General features: G+C 65.9%; 1 protein-coding gene across 20 annotated transcripts in view; it reads right to left on the minus strand.

Moving 5' to 3' along the window:
• KIF1A (kinesin family member 1A) overlaps positions 1-5,437 on the minus strand; it is a 91,842-nt gene extending 86,405 nt beyond the window's left edge. For 7 of the 20 annotated variants that reach the window (XM_036858374.1, XM_036858372.1, XM_036858371.1 and 4 more), the window contains exon 1: positions 5,313-5,437. The gene's annotated coding sequence lies outside the window, so the exon portion shown is untranslated. The remainder of the gene's footprint in view (positions 1-5,312) is intronic. The other 13 variants (XM_036858383.1, XM_036858375.1, XM_036858382.1 and 10 more) reach the window with 2 other exon arrangements.
• Positions 5,438-6,000: the final 563 nt, after the last annotated feature.

A 6,000-nucleotide genomic window follows, 5' to 3' on the forward strand; every position in this document is an offset into this window, starting at 1 on the left:
AGTGCCCCCAGACAAAGCATCGACCCAGCGTGAGGACAGAGCAAAGACACTCTCAAGAAGCCAAGGACTCGTCACCCTTTTTAGGATGTCACACAAGGATGTGCTTGAGCCAAACAAGACAGGAAACTAAGAAAGAAGCTGCTCCGGGGCCCAGAGAACAGAGAATCCAGCCCAGGGGATGCGGCGAGCAGCAGGAGGGAGGTGGCTTCCGGGGGTGCGAGTGCCAGGAAAGAGGGGACGCAGCAGAAGAGAGAATGTGATTGAGAAGCTGGGGGAAGGTGAGGATGAAAGAAATGCATTCAGTACAAGAAAGGGACAGCTGAGATCGCCCCTGATCTGGGCCTGGCCCACCACATCACTGCTCGTCCTGGAGCTGCCACCCTCCTGGGTGCAGCCTCGGCTGTGGTATAGCCCTGGCCCCAGAAGCAGGTGGAGAGTGAAGACCAGATGACACTAGCAGCTGAGTGACCCTCTGCCCCAGCCCCATGACGGCCCCCCAGAAGCATGGTCCCCACAGACCCACAGGCCTTGGGCCTTGATGACCAAGCCCTGCCCCTCACCATCCTGGCTTGAGCTGATGACAGATGGGGAAGGAAACTGAGGACCACCTGAGTGTTAACTTGCAGGGCTGAGACTGGGGTGGGGGGCCAGGACTCCTGACACCCCTGAGGACAGGCCAGAGGCTGGGCTAGGGGAGGGGGCCTGCAGGGAGCTGGGCCTACAGGAGCAGTTGGGGCGTCCCCACCCTTATCCCAGAGCTGCATTTCAGAAGCCCTGGCGGGCCCTGATGGAAACACAGAGACACACAGACAATCCCCACCCCTGACAGAGAGGCAGCTGCTCGCCCTGGGGCCACAGGAAACCAACTCCCTGGGCTAAAGCCAGCGGCCCAACAAGGAACCGGCATTTACTGAGTGGCCACTGCGTGTAAGGCACTGTGCTGGCACGGGATGGGGTGGCAATGGGGTGGGGTGGGGGGAGCAGAAAGTGCTAGAAGAGCAATGTTTTTGGAGTCAGAGGCAGCTGGGGTGGAATCCCAGGTCCTCTGTGACAAGTCACATGCTTTCTCAGGAGCCTCAGCCTCCAAATCTGAAAAATGGGGGCAATGCCACCTGCGTGTTGAGGTGTTGGGAGCACGGACAAGGGGGCACATGGAGGTGTGCAATGCAGTCTGCCCCTAATCGGTGTTCACCTCCTCCTCACTGACCCCCAAACTACCTACGTGGGGTGGGGTGGCCCTCAGGGGTGCTTACGGCAGGCTTCAAGGTGCTGGCGGCACTGGAGCGGGGCTGGAACCTCACAGTGGGGGGTCATGTGGAGTGCTCCAGGGGAGAGAGGACCAGGCGGGAACAAGCCGGGCGAGAGCTGCAGAATCTGTGTGTGTGAATGGGTGAGCGTGTGTGTGAATGAGTGAGTGTGTGTGTGTGTGTGATTGTGAATGTGTGTGTATGTGAATGTGTGAGTGTGAGAGCGTGTGTGTGAATGTGTGAATGTGTGAGTGGGTGTGAATGTGTGTGTGTATGTGAGTGTGAGTGTGTGTGAGAGCATGTGTGTGAATGTGTGAGTGGGTGTGAATGTGTGTGATTGTGAATGTGTGTGTGTGTGAATGTGTGTGTGTGTCTGCGTGTGTCTGTGTGAGTGTGTAGCCGAGTAGCGGCTCCAGTCAGCCCAAGGGCCAAGTGGGGAAGGGTGAGGAGTGAGAACAGGAGGCCAGGGCTGGGGGGTCCTGGCTTGTCCTCCCCAGACCCCAGGGAGCCCTGAAACTCAGGTAGAGGGAGGGACAGGGGGGGCATTTCCCCACCCCGGGGGCTCCTGAGCGGGGGATGAGGCGGGGGCGGGGGAACCAGGGCTCAGCCGGCCGAGACACAAGGACAGGATTAGGAGATGAAATCCAGCAGAGGCATTAGAGAGGCGGCAGGCAGAAGCGAGGCCCAGCCACCCAGGCGGTGTGTCCTTCCCGATCCCAGGGGTGACACCTAGGAGGCTGCAAGGGGAGCGGCTTCCGGCAAGCAGGGGGGCAGCTGGGAGGGAGCAGTCTCAGGGTGGTGTGTGTCGGGGGAGGGCAAAGCCCGCAGGAGGGGCTGGGAAAAAACCCAGAGGGGTCAGGAGGCTCAGCCTCAGCTGACCTTGACCGTACCCTCCACCCTTCCAACGTCTCCATTACTCTGGGCTGGGGCGCTGGGGGAGCCTGGGGTCAGCCAGCGCCCCTCGGCCCGAAGCCAGGACCCCGGTGGTGCTCAGCAAACCTGCTAGAACAGGTGGGACGGTGAAGCACACCTGCCATCAACCCCATCCCCGCCCCCTGCCCTGGGCCTGCCTGTGCAGGGTGAGGCGAGGTGGGGAGAGTTCCATCAGCTAACTGGACAGAACAGAGTACCGAGCAGGCCCAGCAGCCTGGCGGTGCCCCTGGGCACCCTGGCAGAGCCGAGAGGTTTGGGGGAGGGCATGGCCCAGCCCCCCCAGCACTCTCAGAGGAGCTCCGGGGTATGGGCAGGGGAGACAGCGGGAGTGGCACACCTGAGTAGGGGTGCTGAGCCCGGTCCTTTGGGCCTAAGAACACTGAACGGGGAGTGCTCTAGGGAGCACGTGGGACTGGGCAGGAGGGCAGCCATGCGCTCGTCCTGGGGGTCACTCGCTGCGGAGTGACCCCTGGCCAGCCACTCTCCATCCCAGGGGAGGCAGCCCAGGCCGCTCCAGACTCAGGAGGGTCTCAGGTCTGAAGGGCTTGGCAGGCCTGAGCACAGGCCCTGGTCAGTCAATCCTAAAGTCCAGGGTGGGGTTCCCGGTGCTGGTAACCCTTCCACGGGCCCCAATCCTGTGATAGCAGGACCCCATGAGAATGTCCCCCCACCCTGCCACGCCCAGCTCACCCAACCTGGCTGGCCTATTTGAGCTGAATGGGCCTATGAAGACTGCCCCACCCCTTCCTGGCCTTCTCCTGAGGCTACGCCCCCCATCTCCACCTCCCACCCATGTCTGTCCCCCCACTCCCGGTCCCTCCCCCAACCCCATCCCACCCTCCACAGAGCCCATGGGAGGACTTCGCTGCTCTGCGTCCAAAGGACGTGGTCAGCCCTGGGTCAGCAGTGGTGACACCAGGGGGACTGAAGGGGGACAAGGCCGGGTGGCTGGGCCCCCTGCGCCCAGTGAGTCTGGCTGTGAATCCCGGCTACGCACCACCTCCGGGCTTTAGGCACAGCCTCAGCTTCCACCCGGCCGTGGCTGGCCCATCGGGAGGCCCCAGGACGGGCAGTCTATGGGCCACTCCAGCGGGGGCAGGCGGAAGGGAGGACACTCGGTAGGGGTAGCACCCAGTGGGTGGACATACAGCAGGCCTCTGGCAGGCCCTCCTCAAAGGGGCCCCCCCCGGGGAGCCTTGGGGTTGAGGGGCCCTGACTGCACACCTGACCCTCCCTCTGTCCTGTGGACCGCACCCCACAGGCAACTCCCTGCTCAGCTTCAGATCCGGGCAGAGCATGGGATGGAGTTTCTAGTCCCTTCCCTGGCTTTGACCCAGTACCCTCACCAGACTTCACACCCAGGTGGAGACTGACTGTCCCCTCCACCCCGTCTGGGTCTCTCAGCCAGTGGCCTCCTTGCAAGCATCAGCCCCTGAAGGTTCCTGGATCTCGACCCCAACCAAGTGCAGCCCTGAGACCTGGCCCTGGCCCGGCAGCACCCTTCACCCTACACTGCAGACACTGCAACCCACGGCAAGTGCCACACCTGCTTCATCCCTGACTCCCCCCATCCCTCAGGCTCAGCCAAGGCGGCCGGCCGACCACACCTGCAAAATGGCCGCCGCAGGTACAGCCCCAAGCCCCCACTCCAAACCCCAGAGCTTCCCTTCAAACCTGCAGCAGCTTTCTCAGACCGAGAGGGGGATGGGCACGGTTGCCCCGGTAAAGGGCCCTCAGCCAGCTCGGGAGCAGGGGGAGGGTGGGTTAGGTGTGACTGTCCTGCAGAAGCGCGCGCTGGGTGTCGCGCTGACTCCCCAGGGTTAGGACAGGGACAGCCCTGCGCCGCAGGGGCCCCTCCGCGCCACCTCCTCTCCGCAGCCGCAAGATCCAATCCTTTGCTCTAACAGGCCTTTATCCCAGCAACGCAGGCATCCCCTGGAGGGGGCGGCCGCTTGGGGAGGGGTCCGCGGGTCTCTGTGGGAAAGTCCCTCTTCCCGGGAACGTGGGCGCGCATCGGGTCCGCGCCGGGGCGATGTCGCGCCCGCGCCAGGCAGGCCCCATGACTTGGCATTCCCTCCTTCCCCTCCCCCCTCCGCCCCTGCGGCCCGCGATCCCCCAGCCCACCCAGCGCCAGGCAGACTGCGGACCCTCCCTGCCCGCCGCGAGGGCTGCGCGGTGGGTTTGGAGGGCAAGTAAGGGCGAGAGGCAGCTTAAAGGACTAGCGAAAGGGTCTAAGCTGCAGTGTCCCTGTCATCCGAGCCCAGGCGCCTGGGGAGCGCCGCCAGCCGAGACGTCGCGGCCCCGCAGCCCCCTCCCCTCCTGCAGGCCACACCTGTTACTGGGGCGCTGGCTGCGTGGACGCAGGCCGCGTCCGAAGGCGGCCCCTCCCAAACCGTGGGTCTTTCTGGAAGGGAGAAGGGGTCTCTCGGGAGGAGAACGCGACTTGGGGTGGGGCGATGGGCAGTCTCGGAGGTGCGCACCAAGCTGGCGGCCCAGCCCTCCCGCCGCAGCCCCCGCCCGCCCGCCCGCCTGTTTGGCTCTTGGCTCCAGCATCCGCCCTCCCCCACCCCGGGGACCAGGGCCTCTGCTCGTGCCCGGCCGCCCTGAGTGCCCTCCCCTCCGGCCCGGCCGCTGCAGTCGCGCCCCCTCTCGGATGCCCCATCCGCATCCTCTCGCCTTTTCTCCATCCTTCCCCTCCCCCCGCCGGTCCGGTCGCAATCCCGGCCGCATCCCTAGGAATGGCTCCACTCCAGGCGAGGGGAAGATCGGGGAAGAGGGGGAGGGTGTCTCGAGATGCAGCCAGCTGCCTGCGCCCTCCCCGTAACGACCCCCGCCCATCCCAGACGAGAGTCCCCCTGAGCCGGGGCTGCAACGGAGGGGCCTTTCCAGAGGGCACTGCTCAGCTGCTAAAGAAGGGCGGACACCCCTGAATTTGCACCATTGTTCTCCGCGGGGACGGGGGAGGGTCGGGGGAAGGGAAGGGGCCGCGCGGCGCCAGCGCCTCTGGCCGAGAAGAGGACGCCAGCGCAGGGCGCGAGCTCCCCGCCCCGGGGCGCAGTCGATGCAGGTGCAGGATGCGGGGTGCAGGTTCGGGACGCGGGGCTCGGGGGGCCGGGAGAGCCGCTGCCCTACCTCTCCGGCGTCACTGGCGGCGGCCCGGCATGAGCACGGGCATGGGCGCGGGTCCCCGAGCGCGGAGCTGCTGCCGCTCCCGGGCTGCTCTCGGCGCTCTGACGGCGGCACCGCGTGACGGCTGCGGGCCCCCGGCCCGGCCCGGCCCGCCCTGCGCCCCTCCCGCCTCGCTGGTTGGCTGCGCGCGGCGCCCAAGCCCCAGCCGCCAGCTGGTTTGTCGCGCGGGGAGAGGGACGGGCGTCGCGGCTGCGGCGGGGATGGGGCTGGGGCCGGGCTGTGACATCACCGCTGACACCGCGGTGCGATAGGTGGGGGAGTGGGGGACCGACACCCGGGCCCGGACGCGCCGCCCCCTCCCCTGGCGCAGCCCCGGGCCCCCCCCCACCGCCCCCGAATTTACCCACGGATCCCGCGCGCCGGGCCCTCCCCGACTCGGACCTCTTTTAAGTGAAACCACTAAAGCTTCACCTGCCCCACCCGCGATGCCAGCAGTACAAACGCATCGACGCGGAGGGACAAAACTCGGGTGGCCTCCTTCCTTGCACCATGGAGGGGCTGTCGGGGGTGGTAGGGATACTGACTTCTAGGTGTAACAGGTGAGTTTTTCAATCGCGCCTGGCGTCTGGGCCAGAGCCCTGGAGGGAGACCAGAGCATCGCAGACAGCCCTCCTGGCAGGGATGATGCACC

Source organism: Balaenoptera musculus, chromosome 7 (genome assembly GCF_009873245.2).
Source record: "Balaenoptera musculus isolate JJ_BM4_2016_0621 chromosome 7, mBalMus1.pri.v3, whole genome shotgun sequence".
Classification (NCBI taxonomy): Eukaryota; Metazoa; Chordata; class Mammalia; order Artiodactyla; family Balaenopteridae; genus Balaenoptera; species Balaenoptera musculus.